At 51.9% G+C, this 19104-nt stretch overlaps 1 protein-coding gene across 1 annotated transcript in view; it reads left to right on the top strand.

Moving 5' to 3' along the window:
• Window positions 1-15873: 15873 nt before the first annotated feature.
• FucT6 (alpha-(1,6)-fucosyltransferase 8) overlaps window positions 15874-19104 on the top strand; it is a 209462-nt gene continuing 206231 nt past the window's right edge. The window contains exon 1 of the mRNA XM_069300843.1: window positions 15874-16137. The gene's annotated coding sequence lies outside the window, so the exon portion shown is untranslated. The remainder of the gene's footprint in view (window positions 16138-19104) is intronic.

The following is a 19104-nucleotide window of genomic DNA, read 5'->3' as shown; positions in this document are numbered from 1 at the left end:
AATGAAATGGCAATAAAAAATCCAACATGATACCACAAGAAATGAGGCACAAGTATCTCGAGGACATTTATAAAGAAGCCGGAGATGAATTAGATCAAATCTATACTGACGGGTCAACTAATCCTATCAATGGCAGGGCTGGTGCAGCATACACGGTAATCAAGGATAATACCTTCCAACGCAGAAATGAAGAAAAAGCACGTATTGAGAACTATGCCTCTTCAACGCAAGCAGAGCTAACTGCCATTGTTATGGCGTTAAGGTTTCTTGAACGGAACACTAATGGTGCAGTGATTTGCACCGATTCAAAAGCAGCACTGCAAAGCCTAAGTAAAAATCAGGCAGAAAATCTTGCAATAGTCGCTGAAATCAAGAGAGCTGTGAGAGTACTTACCAACCAGGGAAGAGTCATCAAGTTTCTGTGGATCCCCTCCCATGTTGGAATATGTGGGAATGAACGAGCAGATGTGCTGGCTGCTGAAGGCGCTGAAGGAGACCATATTGAATACTTCATACCCAAGACTCAACTAAAAATTAGAGGTATTATCAGGCAACATCACCGTGACAAGGTAACTGAGGAAAGGAGGATAGAAGCACAAACCAGTGAATCTGTACGATGGTACAACATGGTTGCAGCTGGCAATCCCAATCAGTATGGCCGAAGAGGAGGACGACAAGGGAGAGAATCTGTAATAGCGAGAATCCGTCTTGGATGCAAATATCCATGGAGATTTGGAATGGAAACAACAGTTGATCAGCGAAGTTGCAGAATCTGTGGTGAGAGTGATGGACACCGCCTTGACCACTATCTACGTGAATGTGAACACCTGAGAGACATTAGGAATAACTGTAGAATAATAAACCCCACATTGTTTGAGTTAGGAAAACACTTTTTGTCAAATGTTGATACTGTTCTTAAAAGATTTCCCCATTTTCACCCGCAAGATAACGTAAGCTTTTAAGGGTTGATAAATGTTAATCTTCTTGTTTGAGGAGCTGTTCACTTGAGACAGTTAAGCAAGTCCCAGCTGTGTCTGGGTACAAGTGACAGGATGAACAACCCAGCGGGTTTTCTTCCTATTGGGGAGTGTTGTACATTCTGCTATGGCGGTATGTTCACTCACAAGATGAGTGGCGCTGCCCAATAAACTCGCCCCTCGGGGCAAAATTTAAAAATTTAAAAAATGACACACTCCTAAGGTCAATAACCGTGAAAGTGTTAAACCTCTCCCTGCAAGATGACCAATGGGACCAAGCAACGCTCCCACTTAGACTCGGGGGGGATAGGTATTCGCAAGGCGACACAGTTAGCATTGCCGGCATTCTTATCCTCGACCAGTGCAACAGGTGAATTAGTTAAGGAAATACTACCGGAACACCTAAGAGACTCCATTGGGATTCATGATTCCAAATTCGCGGAAGGAGCCGGTCAGTGGGACACTCTTGTCAACTCTCATCCTCGACCGACTTTTCCAAATGACTGCAAACAGTCCAAATGGGATAGCCCCATAATGGAAAACATCGCCACATCATTGCTGGAGGCAGCTTCCAGGAAGGACAAAGCGCGTCTTCTAGCTGTGCAAGCGCCCCATTCCGGGGACTTCCTGTTGGCAGTCCCTAATTCCGCCTTGGGCACCCGCCTGGACCATCGGACCCTAAGTATTGGTGTTGCTCTGCGCCTTGCCGCCCCTATCTCCACCGAACACTGGTGTATTTGCGGCCATGCACGGGCAGACCAATACGGCAGCCATGGTCTCATCTGTCGTAAGACACAGGGAAAGATTGCCAGACACGAAGCAGTCAATGACATCATCAAGAGAAGTTTGGCTTCAGCTGGGTGCCCAGCACAAAGGGAACCTCAGTTGTGCAGACCTGACAACAGCCAAAAACGCCCAGATGGAGTCACCCTGCAGCCGTGGAGGGAAGGTAAACAGGTCGTGTGGGACTACACGTGTGCATTTACATTGGCTAATACCTATCTACCTTACAGCACAGCTGAGGGAGGCGGGGTGGACACCTTCAGGGAGACCCCAGAAAACTAACAAGTACAGAGACCTAGAACGTTGTTACAGGTTCGTGCCAATAGACTCTGAGACTCTGGGCGCCTGGGGTAAATGTGCACTTGAGTTCCTGAAGGAGCTGGGCGAGGAACTCATTGGGAAGACTAGAGACCCAAGAGCGGCCAGTTTCATGTTCCAGCGCCTCAGTGTCGCTGTTCAGAGGGGAAATGCGTGCTGTATCTTGGGTACGCACCCGACCCCCGAGGAGCTGGACGAGGTCTTCGAACACTGATTGGTATATTGTTATATAAGTGTGTGTTTTCTGTAAACTGTAGCATTGCAATAAAAAAAAAAAATAATAGGGGTGGTAGGAGAGGAAAAAATTAAAGTATTCAGTGAGACTCCACAAGGTCTTCTCTGAACACTATTTATTTTCTTCTTCGAGGATGTGGGTCCCTTTAATTAAACCAGTGGTGGTACCCCTAAATATATATACATATATATATACATATATATATATATATATATATATATATATATATATATATATATATATATATATATATATATATATATACATATACATACATATACATACTCATACACATACATATTCAATCACCTACACAAATACACTCATCAATAATCTTTGTATCACAAGTGATTGAACAAGAGGCTCACCACAAGTCACTACACGAGGCACTTTACATCTATGGTGAGTCACACACTAGTCTTGCTGCACACATGGTGTCAGCAAGGCGGACAGCCCGCCTGCTCTCATACCTCTCACTGTATTTCCCACTTCTCTTGTAACACCACTATACATATAAACTAATAAAACATTAATAATGTAACCTTGCTAAATTTGTACACCATATATTACAGTACCACTAATGGTTTACACCGGAACCAAAAGGTACACTTCCAACAAGGAAATGCTACACAGGATTAAAAACGTTGCCACCATCTGCCTTGTTCATTAACTATAATCAAGCAACGAGGCAAGAAACATGTCATGACTTGGAGAGTCCTCTTTCTTTAACTGTCATTAATTATGGGACGGTTGTTAGCAAATTTTATCCAGAAGCTAAGGGGATTCAACAATTGATACAGATGGGAAGTTTAACATGAGTTTATTGAGAACAAATTATGCTATTCACCACTATAAATCCCTGCTTTAACATTGGCAATTGTTACGGGATCCAGACATGGAAACGTATCAAAGATCACACACATTACCTTAATTAAGACCACTCTCTGCCTCTCAGTCTGGTGGATACACTCTGTCTCCTGAGGCTCGCCTGATGACCTACAGCCTCACACTACCTCCGACACTCCAGCACTCTCTCCTAACTATCATACAGGGGTACATATACAACTGAAACAGGAGGGTGGGGGGGGGGCGTTTTACACTGTTGTGGGAAAGTCTGGTGTGGACCTGTTCCCAGCTGATTCAGCCAACTCGGGAAAAGAGTGTTGTGCACACGTAAATAGTTGGTCAGCACATGAGGGCGTCAGCTTCCCATGATGTACAAAAAAGCACTCAAGATGTATCATTAAGTTGTTTGTCAAGACCATCAGGATTATTCATAAACAGGAACAAGCTGACTAGGGAGGAGCCAGATAATATTTTAATTACCTCTAGCTGAGTCTGAGGTCACAGGCTGACCCCACCAGGACGTTCCCATGGCGAGTCATGGGTGTACTCCAGGCGCTACACTATACTTCCCTTCACCTATGCCTCTCCTTCCTCTACACCCTCCCCCCACCCAAAAAAAAAAAGGTTCCAAGCTTAATGGCTCCCCCCACTCCACCTTCCCCCCCTCCATGCTCACCTCCCCCCCTCCATGCCCACCTCCCCCCTCCACCCCCACCTCCCCCCCTCCACCCTCCATCCCACCTCCCCTCCTCCACCCCCACCTCCCCAACCCCCTCCCCCCTCCACCCCACCTCCCCTCCTCCACCCCCACCTCCTCCCTCCACCCCCACATCCCCCCCTCCACCCCCACATCCCCCCCTCCACCCCCACATCCCCCCCTCCACCCCCACATCCCCCCCTCCACCCCCACATCCCCCCCTCCACCCCCACCTCCCCCCTCCATGCCCACTTCCCCCCTCCACGCCCCTCTCCCCCATCCTCCACGCCCACCTCACATTTAATCCTATAAACCGCTGTAGTGTTTCCCTTGTGTGGGTGCCCACCTTGCTCCTCCACCGTGTGGCCCCAACACATGTTACACTCCCAGCCTCTCCCCGTCTCCCACAAGACTCCCACCAAATACACACACACAGTACCTGGGCAGTTGGGGGCCTGGGGCTGAATGGACGGCGCTCTGGACTCGTAATCTTACGGTCCGGGTTCGATTCCCGGCGTTGGCAGAAACAAATGGACAGAGTTTCTTTCACTCTGATGCCCTGACCTGCCCAGTATGACCCTGTTACCTAGCAGTAAATTGGTACCTGGAAGTTAGACAGCTGCTACTGGCTGCTTCCGTGGGGGGGGGGGGGGGGAGGTGTGAAAATAAAAGTTAGTAGTTAGTAACAGTTGATTGATTGACAGTTGAGAAGCGGCCCGAAAGAGCCAGAGCTCAACCCCCGCAAGCACAACTAGGTGAGTACCCACCACCGTCCCTGACCGTAATGGGACCACCACCACCACCACAACCACCACCACAACAACAACAACAGCCCTACACAACCCCACTAAAACACCTTCACAATGCTTACCACTTAACCTCCCAAGACTCTTGCTTCCCTAAACCAATAACACCACCAGGCGTCCTCTTTATAGTACGACCCCTCGAGCACGACCCCTCGAGCACGACCTCTCGAGTACGACCTCTCGAGCACGACCTCTCGAGTACGACCTCTCGAGCACGACCCTCGAGAACGACCTCTCTACTACGACCCTTGAGCACGACCCTCGCGTACGACCCCTCGAGTACGACCCTCGAGTACGACCCTCGACTCTGACCCCTGGAGAGGTCGTGCCAGGCAGTAAGCCCCCCCCCCTCCCAGGGGCACTAATAGGGGCCCCGTAAGTCATGACCAATGAGCGGAAAGTCAATGTTTTTGTAGGTGGCCGCCGGCTGATATTGTGTGGTTAATTGTGGCGGCGGTTATGTTGTTGCGAGAACACCAGAGAACACTACTGCCACGTGAACATTACCCAAGTGTTCACCCATGGAAGAGAAAGTGAACAATGTTCACCTTCCCTTCCATTATTGATCATCACACAATCATGGTCAAAATGTTTTCTGTGGTATTCATCCCCCCCCCCTCCCCCCCCCCCCTCCCCCCCCCTCCCCCCCCCCCTTGTAATTGGTCAGGGAGGTTAAGTGAACATTGTAGGAGGGTGAACATTGTGGGAGAGTGAACATTGTGGGAGGGTGAACATTGTGGGAGAGTGAACATTGTGGGAGGGTGAACATTGTGGGAGGGTGAACATTGTGGGAGAGTGAACATTGTGGGAGGGTGAACATTGTGGGAGGGTGAACATTGTGGGAGGGTGAACATTGTGGGAGAGTGAACATTGTGGGAGGGTGAACATTGTGGGAGAGTGAACATTGTGGGAGAGTGAACATTGTGGGAGAGTGAACATTGTGGGAGAGTGAACATTGTGGGAGAGTGAACATTGTGGGAGAGTGAACATTGTGGGAGAGTGAACATTGTGGGAGGGTGAACATTGTGGGAGAGTGAACATTGTGGGAGAGTGAACATTGTGGGAGTGAACATTGTGGGAGAGTGAACATTGTGGGAGAGTGAACATTGTGGGAGAGTGAACATTGTGGGAGAGTTTAGAACAATCGGGTTTACACACAATCGGTATGTGTGTACTCACCTAGTTGTGCTTGCGGGGGTTGAGCTCTGGCTCTTTGGTCCCGCCTCTCAACCGTCAATCAACAGGTGTGTGTGTGTGTACTCACCTAGTTGTACTCACCTAGTTGTGTCTGCAGGATCGAGCATTGACTCTTGGATCCCGCCTTTCGAGCATCGGTTGTTTACAGCAATGACTCCTGTCCCATTTCCCTATCATACCTGGTTTTAAAATTATGAATAGTATTTGCTTCCACAACCTGTTCCTGAAGTGCATTCCATTTTCCCACTACTGGATGGTGGGAAAAAGCACCACCATCCAGGGTAAAAACTTCAAAAACTTTTGTCATTGAATACTTATGCCTATAATTATGACTATATGGACTATTATGACCTGCTAAAGAAGAGAGGGGACAGCAGGGGATAGTGGGAAGGATGAATGGGACTGAAGAGGGGTCAAGGGGCAGATGGAAGAAGGGTGGAATGTGGGGGTGCGAGGATAGACTATCCTGGGCACCATAGTCTACCATCTTTCAGTCTACCATCTTTCAGTCTACCATCTTTCAGTCTACCATCTTTCAGTCTACCATCTTTCAGTCTACCATCTTTCAGTCTACCATCTTTCAGTCTACCATCTTTCAGTCTACCATCTTTCAGTCTACCATCTTTCAGTCTACCATCTTTCAGTCTACCATCTTTCAGTCTACCATCTTTCAGTCTACCATCTTTCAGTCTACCATCTTTCAGTCTACCATCTTTCAGTCTACCATCTTTCAGTCTACCATCTTACAGACTGTATTACAATATTGCTTTATTTTTCTAGATTACCAATACTATATGGCGATGCTCTACACGGATCCAAAAAAGGTATCACCAATTGGTGAGGCAGCTACTTATTTGAGGAATGCTTATTTTATTTACCTTATAAGCTGAGGCAGCTTATTTTATTTGAGGAATGCTCAGCTGATTCCTCTACATTTAGCATGGAACAAATTTGTGCCCAAGACCTCCTCCTGTTACACAGTTTGGTTGTGTAACAAGAAGTAATTATCAGAAGAAGGCGCCAAGCCGGGAAGGCTGTGTAGCACCATTGTGTGTGTAACAATAAACCTAATTTTGTTAACAGATAATGCACCTGTGAGTAAAACAAATCCTGTCAGTTGTAAAAATAATGATCCAGTTATTTAAATAAAAAATATAATGAAACAGATATTTATGGGTTGTTTAAACTCTTTTCTACTGTATATCCAAAGAAGTGAAAAATTGAGACATAATGCATAATTTCATGAATGATTCAAAAGAAATATGAATATTAAATACGAACATGAGATCTTAATGATCCATGGTTAACATGATATAATAAGGATAATACTGGTAATAATACAAACTATAATTTAAAACCTTTATTACTGATTTTTTGTTCAGAAGCTCAGGTTCTTAAAACGCTGATGTAATTTACACAGATTTCGCAAAATCCTTCAACAAATGTGACCATGGTGTTATTGCACATAAAATGCGTTCAAAAGGAATTACCGGAAAAATAGGCAGATGGATCTACAATTTCCTGACTAACAGAACCCAATGTGTAATAGTCAATAAAATAAAATCTGGACCATCAACCGTGAAGAGCTCAGTCCCCCAGGGTACTGTGCTTGCTCCAGTACTTTTTCTCATCCTCATATCGGACATAGACAAGAACACAACCTATAGCACTGAATCATCCTTTGCAGATGACACTAGGATCTTCATGAGAGTAGGCAACATAGAGGACACGGCAAACCTCCAATCAGATGTAAATCAGGTCTTTCTATGGGCTACAGAAAATAATATGGTGTTTAACGAGGATAAGTTCCAGCTCATGCGCTACGGGGAAAAAATGAAAAATAAAAATGGAAGCCATGTACAAAACACAGGCAAATCATAACAGAGAACGAAAAGGCAATGTAAAGGATCTTGGTGTACTCATGTCGGAAGACCTTACCTTTAAAGAACACAATAAAGTAGCCGCCACAACTGCAAGAAAAATGACAGGTTGGATAGCAAGAACCTTTCAAACTAGAGATGCTATACCGATGATGATACTTTTCAAAACGCTTGTGCTCTCTAGAGTGGAGTACTGCTGCACAATGACAGCCCCTTTCAAAGCTGGAGAAATTGCTGAGCTGGAGAGCGTGCAGAGATCCTTTACTGCTTGAATCCACTCAGTAAAACATCTAAACTATTGGGACCGACTAAAGAGCCTAAATCTGTATTCTCTTGAGCGCAGGCGGGAGAGATACAAAATAATTTACACATGGAAAATATTAGAGGGGCTGGTCCCAAACCTGCACACAGAAATAACACCACATGAGACCAGAAGGCATGGCAGGATGTGCAGAATACCCCCGTTGAAGAGCAGAGGTGCAACAGGTACTCTGAGAGAGAACTCTATCAACATCAGAGGTCCGAGACTGTTGAACACGCTTCCACTACACATAAGGGACCTAACTGGCCGACCCCTCACAGTGTTCAAGAGAGAACTGGATAAGCACCTCCAAAGGATACCTGATCAACCAGGCTGTGATTCATACGTCAGGCTGCGAGCAGCCGCGTCCAACAGCCTGGTTGGCCACTCCAGCAACGAGGAGGTCTGGTCGACGACCGGGCCGCGGGGACGCTAAACCCCGGAAACACTTCATGGAAGGTATACGCAGCAATGTGCTGCTACACTATTCTATATGAAAGATTACGCAGTGTAGATCAGACACTAGCTATAAGGTCATCTAATACTCCCATCTCAAAGTATGGTTAGTCATACATGGAATCAGGGAAGAAATACCAGCCTCAATATAAAAAAACAAATCAACTCTGACTAATCAACAACTTCACGATTTTCACAAGAGGCAAGCAATTACCCCTACCAGTATCTACAAGACTCCTCTCAATATATTTTTTTTTAACAAGCCTGGGTATACACTGCAATGTGCTGCTTCCCTTATCTGTATGAAGGATCACACAGTGTAGATAAAAAAAAACAGCTACAAGCAACATCCCCACCTCACAGGACGGTCAGTCACACATGGAATCAGGAGAGAACAAGAAATGTAAGGCCTATTAACCTACAATAACAAAATCTGGGTACAGCACAAGAATATTTTCCAATATTCTTGAGTGTATGAAGCAATTACAGAGCTCAAAAGTACCTCATACCACTTGGTCTGAAGTCACTGATAACAGGGCAGTCACAGTATAGCGTTGGAGAGTATATCCTCTCAAGTAGGACTGAAAAAAAAAAATTCACCCAGAGAGTTATAAAGCTATGGAACCGCCTACCCGCCGAAGCCGTAAATGCCAAAATCCAGCTAGAAAATATTATTAGGACAATTGGCGGGACCTTTAACAAGCCGCCGGCTTTCCGTCCTCATTGAAGCCACTAGATAGTGGCCCTTGGGTAAATTTAGGTAAATATATACGTAAATAAATACCATCGCTTCTCAAATCCAAGCGACAAGGAAAGCGGCACACTATCTCTTAGAATTACGTAGGTAAACAAAAAATATAACATATTTGTTTACAACAATGTCGGTGCTGACTGTACGAGTTGAAAAACATAGTTTTACTTCGAAATATACTAATTTTATAAGAAAATTCGACATAAATAGGTGGCAAGTGACAATGGATGAGCTCCGATATGTAGCCGCCGTGATTGGCTACAGCTGTAAGATGAAAAATGTTACCTTCTCTCTGATTGGCCAAACGAAAAGCCCTAGTGACATCTAGCGAGACTTAAGTGAAGTTGCTAAAATCATCGTAAGTACATCTTTCTGAATTGGACATAGGTACGTTCTTAGGCAATACTTAGGAACCTTCGTAGCACACTTACTTACGAAGAAATACATGAAGCTTCGTGAATCTAGGTCCAGGGGCGTACCCCTGTTGCACCGTAGTGAGTGCTGGGGCATCCCATCCTCGACTCAAGTCCATTCCATCCAGCGGTCGACTCCCCAGATGCATTCATAAATTTTAACATGCTGTTCATTCAAACACTAATTTTCTCAAATATAAAATATTTTATTTTATATTACCACATTGTACATGTTTAGGCACTGGTTAGGTTAGGTTATGTGTGTAGGTTCTGTTGGCGATTATTTGTATGTGTAGTATGTGGGTGAAGCATTTACAACGTTGTGGTTCGAACAAAAGTCGGCAGCGAAGCACTTGTTCCGGAAGTGTTCGAACGTCATCAGTTGTGAGTCATGTGTAAACCGGTTTTCATTCATAAACAGGGGGTTTGGCGGGTGCATGGAATGGACTTTGGGTCTTGGTTTAGAGGACGGGCTGGATAATGATGATTCGGTTAGAGCGAGAAGCTGGTTAGTTGTGGTGTCACCCGGCAGGTGAACCATAGAGGGCAAGGATAGATGGGGATGGGATCCGAGGCCCGGAGGGAGAGGGATCTTGGGATGTACTGAAGTAGGGAGGGAAGGATGGGGGAAAGAAGGAAGGAAGGGTGTAGACAGGTGGGAAGGAGAGAGACAGCGTATAATCCCAGAATACTTGAGTCAACCAGTGAATAATATGAGTGAGTGAGGGAGAGTGCGGGTGGCAGGGTGGTGGCTGGGGAGGCCACCATCACGGCCGCCACCCACCATATTCTCTCCTTCAGGCAAGACTGACACTGAATTAATCTAAAGATCAAGGCCGCGTCCCAGAGAGTTTTGAAATATAAAAACAGTAACACAGTTTGGGCGCTGCGACCCAGGAGCCCGATTAAGCAAACGCGAGCCAGCGAATAACCCTCACCAACCGACCATTCTGTGGGCGAGTTTTTTGTATGTATAATATGAGCTTTTGATTTCAAAGTACAGTAAACCTTTATGCTTAACCAAACATAACCAAGCAAATATTGCGTCAGCCAGAAAAATTATAGGATGGATTACGAAAACCTTCAAATCCAGGGATCCCATCACAATGGTTGTACTCTTCAAGTCACTTGTGTTGTCCCGTCTCGAGTACTGCTCAGTACTCACTTCCCCCTTCAAAGCAGGAGAGATTGCTGAAATAGAGGGAATACAGAGAACATATACGGCACGCATAGACGAGATAAAACACCTAAATTATTGGGATCGTCTCAAAGCTCTCCAAATGTACTCACCAGAAAGGAGACGAGAGAGATATCAAATAATATACACGTGGAAGATACTGGAGGACAGGTCCCAAATCTACACAGTAAAATAACAACGTACTGGAGTGAACGATATGGAAGAAAATGCAGAATAGAACCAGTGAAGAGCAGAGGTGCCATAGGCACAATCAGAGAACACTGTATAAATATCAGAGGTCCACGGTTGTTCAACACCCTCCCAGCGACTATAAGAAATATTGCCTGAACAACCGTGGACATTTTCACGAGAGATTGTTTTCTATAAGAAGTTCCGGACAGCGGCCCAGCACACGCTGACAGCGGCCCAGCACACGCTGACAGCGGCCCAGCCCTCGCTGACAGCGGCCCAGCCCTCGCTGACTGCGGCCCAGCCCTCGCTGACAGCACCACCAGAGTACACAACACTGGTGTAGCACCTCAGACGGGACTCCGTCGCCGCCCCATCTCAGATAATGACATGAAAGTATTGAATAATAGAGATGACTCGACTCCTTAACCTCCACCACTCCCTCGGGTACTTCCTCTCTCTCCGCTCCTGCTCCCTTACTCACACCCTCCTCCTGCCCCCCCTCTCACTCCCTCCTCCTGCCCCCCCTCTCACTCCCCCCTCTCACTCCCCCCTCTCTCTCTCTCTCTCTCTCTCTCTCTCTCTCTCTCTCTCTCTCTCTCTCTCTCTCTCTCTCTCTCTCTCTCTCTCTCTCTCTCTCTCTCTCTCTCTCTCACTCTCACTCAGGCTGACGATGGGAAAGGATCTTCACAAATCTATATGGTATGTGTCGTGGAGAGTGAACGCCCCGGGCCCACTCGATCACAGGCAAATATTGCACTTTTTGTCACTCCGCCGCTCAGTACATGTCGACCTGAAGTAACATGAAAGATTATATGAAGTAATTCTGAATAAATGGGCTCCAGAAGGAGGCAGTATTTGTCAAAACCACTCGTAGCCTCAACATATTTCTCAACACTTTAACACACAAGCCGGGAGAGGACGATCCCGGGGAGTAGAACTCTTGAACCCCACTTTAGGTAAGATCCAGGTAAGTGTACTGATGTAACCAGACACAGCCGCATGCTATCCCAAAGTTTTAGTTCACATTTCAACTCTATATTTGCTGTAAGATTCTCATTTGTCTGTAATAACTTACTCAAGAATTGGCACAGCTGGACACATGCTGACAATACAGATTAATACACTGACCTTCCTGTACCATTTTCATATTCACCTCTCTTCATCCTGTCTTGCATTGTGTGAACTGATTAGCGTCCTCAATGGCAACACTGGCGGCTGCACACTGAAGGTTCCCGCAGCCCCCACCAGTGTCACCACCATCTCTGCCCCTAGTTCCCCATTTACTCCCCCCCCCCCCCCCTTCAATAACGCTACTTGCATTTCCACTGTCAACACCCTCGTTAAAAATAGGTCATCTGCCATCCGCCCCCAAGTGCAAACTTTGCTGTGACTCTGGGTAGAGTTGTTGTCAGCCGGTGAGGCCGCGAGCCAGCGAGGCCAGCGAGGCCGCGAGCCAGCGAGGCCAGCGAGGCCGCGAGCCAGCGAGGGGGTTGCTTGACCAACATCCACGGCGTCACGAGGTGTGATGCTCCCAGTTCATCCGTAAAATATTGGTTTAAAGCTGGTTAGTCCGGCAGCCAGCCCTAGCAGCCATCTTCAAAACAGTGGCCAGATGCTCGTTAATCCAACACTGTCCTGCTGTAGATCAATTACCAGAGCTCCACACACGACTCGACTGATCACGTTCGAACCTCTCTCGAGCAGCGTCTCGCTCACTTCCTCTTTCACCCGCCAATTGCAAATACAAATAATATCAAACAAAATTAAAACAACTAGGGTAACCTACCCGAGGCCCAATTAGATACAAAATTAATATATATGATACGAATGTTAACGTATTGTGTATTCAAAATCAGTATTTTATTAATATTCTATGTTAGAATTTCAGCCCGTCCTCTAAACATTGCAACCCGTCCTCGACTCAAGTCCATTCCATCCAGCGGTCGACCCCACAGACTCATTCATAAATTTTTACATGCTGTTCATTCAAAACGGTAATTTTCTCAAATATCTCACCATCCAGCCACACCAGCCACACCATCCAGCCACACCGTCCAGCCACAGCGTCCAGCCACACCATCCTGCCACACCATCCAGCCACACCGTCCAGCCACACCATCCTGCCACACCGTCCAGCCACACCATCCAGTCACACCATCCAGCCACACCGTCCAGCCACACCATCCTGCCACACCGTCCAGCCACACCATCCAGTCACACCGTCCAGCCACACCATCCAGTCACACCATCCAGCCACACCATCCAGCCACACCATCCAGCCACACCGTCCAGTCACACCATCCAGTCACACCATCCAGCCACACCATCCAGCCACACCATCCAGCCACACCATCCAGCCACACCGTCCAGCCACACCATCCAGCCACACCGTCCAGTCACACCATCCAGTCACACCATCCAGCCACACCATCCAGCCACACCATCCTGCCACACCATCCAGCCACACCATCCAGTCACACCGTCCAGCCACACCATCCTGCCACACCATCCAGCCACACCGTCCAGCCACACCATCCAGTCACACCATCCAGCCACACCATCCTGCCACACCATCCAGCCACACCATCCAGCCACACCATCCTGCCACACCATCCTGCCACACCATCCAGTCACACCATCCTGCCACACCATCCTGCCACACCATCCAGCCACACCATCCTGCCACACCATCCAGCCACACCGTCCAGCCACACCATCCTGCCACACCATCCAGCCACACCATCCAGCCACACCATCCTGCCACACCAGCCAGCCACACCATCCTGCCACACCAGCCAGCCACACCATCCTGCCACACCATCCAGCCACACCAGCCAGCCACACCATCCTGCCACACCATCCATCTACACCGTCCAGCTACACCATCCAGCCACACCATCTAGCCACACCGACCAGCCACACCAGCCACACCATCCAGCCACACCATCCTGCCACACCATCCAGCCACACCATCCAGCCACACCATCCTGCCACACCATCCAGCCACACCATCCTGCCACACCAGCCACACCATCCAGCCACACCACCCAGCCACACCATCCTGCCACACCATCCTGCCACACCATCCAGCCACACCAGCCACACCATCCTGCCACACCATCCAGCCACACCATCCTGCCACACCATCCTGCCACACCATCCAGCCACACCAGCCAGCCACACCATCCAGCCACACCATCCAACCACACCATCCAGCCACACCATCCTGCCACACCATCCTGCCACACCATCCAGCCACACCATCCAGCCACACCGTCCAGCCACACCGTCCAGTCACACCATCCAGCCACACCATCCTGCCACACCATCCAGCCACACCATCCAGCCACACCAGCCACACCATACTGCCACGCCATCCAGCCACACCATCTTGCCACACCATCCTGCCACACCATCCAGCCACACCAGCCAGCCACACCGTCCAGCCACACCATCCAGCCACACAATCCAGCCACACCATCCAGCCACACCATCCTGCCACACCATCCAGCCACACCTGCCAGCCATACCATCCTGTCACACCGTCCAGCCACACCATCCAGCCACACCGTCCAGCCACACCGTCCAGCCACACCATCCAGCCACACCATCCAGCCACACCATCCAGCCACACCATCCAGCCACACCATCCAGCTACACCGTCCAGCCACACCGTTCAGCCACACCATCCAGCCATACCATCCAGCCACACCATCCAGCCACACCATCCAGCCACACCATCCAGCCACACCATCCAGCCACACTGTCCAGCCACACCATCTAGCCACACCATCCAGCCACACCGTCCAGCCACACCATCCAGCCACACCGTCCAGCCACACCATCCAGCCACACCATCCAGCCACACCGTCCAGCCACACCGTCCAGCCACACCATCCAGCCACACCGTCCAGCCACACCGTCCAGCCACACCGTCCAGCCACACCATCCAGCCACACCGTCTAGCCACACCATCCAGCCACACCATCCAGCCACACCGTCCAGCCACACCATCCAGCCACACCGTCCAGCCACACCGTCCAGCCACACCATCCAGCCACACCATCCAGCCACACCATCCAGCCATACCATCCAGCCATACCATCCAGCCACACCATCCAGCCACACCGTCCAGCCACACTGTCCAGCCACACCATCTAGCCACACCATCCAGCCACACCATCTAGCCACACCATCCAGCCACATCGTCCAGCCACACCATCCAGCCACACCATCCTGTCACACCATCCAGCCACACCATCCAGCCACACCGTCCAGCCACACCGTCCAGCCACACCATCCAGCCACACCATCCAGCCACACCGTCCTGCCACACCATCCAGCCACACCGTCCAGCCACACCGTCCAGCCACACCATCCAGCCACACCGTCCTGCCACACCATCCAGCCACACCGTCCAGCCACACCGTCCAGCCACACCGTCCAGCCACACCGTCCAACCACACCATCCACACCATCCTGCCACACCAGTTAGCCACACCAGCCAGCCACACCATCCAGCCACACCATCCAGCCACACCATCCTGCCACACCATCCACATCATCCTGCCACACCATCCAGCCACACCATCCACACCATCCAGCCACACCATCCTGCCACCCCATCCACACCATCCTGCCACACCATCCAGCCACACCATCCACACCATCCTGCCACACCATCCAGCCACACCATCCAGCCACACCATCCTGCCACACCATCCAGCCACACCATCCTGCCACACCATCCACACCATCCAGCCACATCATCCTGCCACACCAGCCACCCTCCCCCCCCCCCCCACCACCACCACCACCCATCAGGCAGCAGCAGCAGTTGCCAGCTCAGTCGCGCTCTAACCTTGGTAGTGGGAGGGTGTCGCAGTGCTCGCAGGGTCCCGCACTCTGACGCCTCCTGTCATAGCCAGTTCACACCACTGGACCAACTCTCACTAGCCTGTGACCAACAAATCAGTGATCATTACATGTGACAGAGGCAGTGCTAACATCTGTGTGCCCCGGTGTTGGGATTGCGTGTGGATTAAGGATAAGTTGCAGCCTCCACGGCTTGTGAGGGACTTGGGTGGAAGTGTATCTTGATTGACTGGGTAAGTTGGGCAGCCTTAATGCTCTCAAATTGTTTTTTCTCATAATACCTTAATGAAGGCAATTTCCAACTGTTCTCGCGAGGGACTGTTGAGTTATTTTTAGTAATCACATTATTTAGTGAATACATCAAAGGGAAATAGTAATGTGAATGTTGCTTTAACTACCTGTGGGCTAGAGGGTTCAATATCGTTATTTAGTGAATAGGGTGTTGTTGTTCCTTTGATGTTGGCGAGTGTGTTGTGGTGTGGTGGAGGGGGGGGGGGGTTGTGGTGAGGGGTGTATGTTGACGTGAAGGTGAGGGGTGGGTGTTGTGGTGGGGGGGTGTGTGTTGTGGTGAAGGTGGGGGGGGGGGGGGGTTGTGTTGTGGTGAAGGTGGGGGAGGGGGGGGGGAGTGAGTGTATTGGTCAGTAGAGCAACACACCAGCAGTAGCCTCCACTGCTGCTCTCAGCTGCACACACTCGCGTGCACTGTGTTATTCTTAACCATTTCTGTGTTTAATGTTAGCAAGGTGTAGCCCGGACCTCTCACAGGGGTGTGTGGTGACCTGGCAGCTGGGGGGTGTGTGGTGACCTGGCAGCTGGGGGAGGTGTGTGGTGACCTGGCAGCTGGGAGGTGTGTGGTGACCAGGCAGCTGGGGGGGTGACCTGGCAGCTGGGAGGTGTGTGGTGACCTGGCAGCTGCGGGGGGGGGGGTGTGGTGACCTGGCAGCTGGGGGGTGTGTGGTGACCTGGCAGCTGGGGGAGGTGTGTGGTGACCTGGCAGCTGGGGGGTGTGTGGTGACCTGGCAGCTGGGGGAGGTGTGTGGTGACCTGGCAGCTGGGGGAGGTGTGTGGTGACCTGGCAGCTGGGGGGGGGTGACCTGGCAGCTGGGGGGGGTGACCTGGCAGCTGGGGGGGGTGGTGACCTGGCAGCTGGGGGGTGTGGTGACCTGGCAGCTGGGGGGTGTGGTGACCTGGCAGCTGGGGGAGGTGTGTGGTGACCTGGCAGCTGGGGGGGTGACCTGGCAGCTGGGGGGGGGGGGTGACCTGGCAGCTGGGGGGTGTGGTGACCTGGCAGCTGGGGGAGGTGTGTGGTGACCTGGCAGCTGGGGGGGGTGACCTGGCAGCTGGGGGGGGGGGTGTGGTGACTTGGCAGCTGGGGGGGGGGGTGTGGTGACCTGGCAGCTGGGGGGGGTGTGGTGACCTGGCAGCTGGGGGGGGTGTGGTGACCTGGCAGCTGGGGGGTGTGGTGACCTGGCAGCTGGGGGAGGTGTGTGGTGACCTGGCAGCTGGGGGGGTGACCTGGCAGCTGGGGGGGGGTGTGGTGACCTGGCAGCTGGGGGGTGTGTGGTGACCTGGCAGCTGGGGTGTGTGACCTGGCAGCTGGGGCGGTGACCTGGCAGCTGGGGGGTGACCTAGCAGCTGGGGGAGATGTGTGGTGACCTGGCAGCTGGGGGGGGTGACCTGGCAGCTGGGGGGGGGTGACCTGGCAGCTGGGGGTGTGTGTGGTGACCTGGCAGCTGGGGGTGTGTGTGTGGTGACCTGGCAGCTGGGGGGGTGACCTGGCAGCTGGGGGGTGTGTGTGGTGACCTGGCAGCTGGGGGTGTGTGTGTGGTGACCTGGCAGCTGGGGGGGTGACCTGGCAGCTGGGGGGTGTGTGTGGTGACCTGGCAGCTGGGGGGGTGCGTGTGGTGACCTGGCAGCTGGGGGGTGTGGTGACCTGGCAGCTGGGGGGGTGACCTGGCAGCTGGGGGGGTGTGTGTGGTGACCTGGCAGCTGGGGGGGGGTGGTGACCTGGCAGCTGGGGGTGTGTGTGGTGACCTGGCAGCTGGGATGTGTGTGGTGACCTGGCAGCTGGGGGGGTGTGGTGACCTGGCAGCTGGGGGTGTATGTGGTGACCTGGCAGCTGGGGGTGTGTGTGGTGACCTGGCAGCTGGGGGTGTGTGTGGTGACCTGGCAGCTGGGGGGGGGGGTGACCTGGCAGCTGGGGGGGGTGACCTGGCAGCTGGGGGGGGTGACCTGGCAGCTGGGGGGGGTGTGTGTGGTGACCTGGCAGTTGGGGGTGTGTGTGGTGACCTGGCAGCTGGGGGAGATGTGTGGTGACCTGGCAGCTGGGGGGGGGTGACCTGGCAGCTGGGGGGGTGACCTGGCAGCTGGGGGGGTGACCTGGCAGCTGGGGGGGGTGACCTGGCAGCTGGGGGGTGTGTGTGGTGACCTGGCAACTGGGGGGTGACCTGGCAGCTGGGGGGGTGACCTGGCAGCTGGGGGGGTGACCTGGCAGCTGGGGGGGTGACCTGGCAGCTGGGGGGGTGACCTGGCAGCTGGGGGGGTGTGTGTGGTGACCTGGCAGCTGGGGGGGTGACCTGACAGCTGGGGGTGTGTGTGTGGTGACCTGGCAGCTGGGGGGGTGACCTGGCAGCTGGGGGGGTGACCTGGCAGCTGGGGGGTGTGTGTGGTGACCTGGCAGCTGGGGGGGTGTGTGGTGACCTGGCAGCTGGGGGGGGTGTGTGTGTGGTGACCTGGCAGCTGGGGGGGGTGTGTGTGGTGACCTGGCAGCTGGGGGGGAGGTGTGGTGACCTGGCAGCTGGGGGGGGGGTGTGGTGACCTGGCAGCTGGGGGGGTGTGTGTGTGGTGACCTGGCAGCTGGGGGGTGTGTGTGTGGTGACCTGGCAGCTGGGGGGGGTGTGGTGACCTGGCAGCTGGGGGGTGTGTGTGGTGACCTGGCAGCTGGGGGGGTGTGTGTGGTGACCTGGCAGCTGGGGGGGGTGTGTGTGGTGACCTGGCAGCTGGGGGGTGTGTGGTGACCTGGCAGCTGGGGGGTGTGTGGTGACCTGGCAGCTGGGGGGGAGGTGTGGTGACCTGGCAGCTGGGGGGGGGTGTGTGGTGACCTGGCAGCTGGGGGTGTGTGTGTGGTGACCTGGCAGCTGGGGGGGGGGTGACCTGGCAGCTGGGGGGGGGGTGTGGTGACCTGGCAGCTGGGGGGGGGG

The sequence above is a fragment of the Procambarus clarkii genome, chromosome 44 (genome assembly GCF_040958095.1).
Source record: "Procambarus clarkii isolate CNS0578487 chromosome 44, FALCON_Pclarkii_2.0, whole genome shotgun sequence".
In the NCBI taxonomy this organism is placed as follows: Eukaryota; Metazoa; Arthropoda; class Malacostraca; order Decapoda; family Cambaridae; genus Procambarus; species Procambarus clarkii.
Note: the sequence above shows the minus strand (reverse complement) of the source record. Positions and strands in the feature narration are given on the sequence as shown.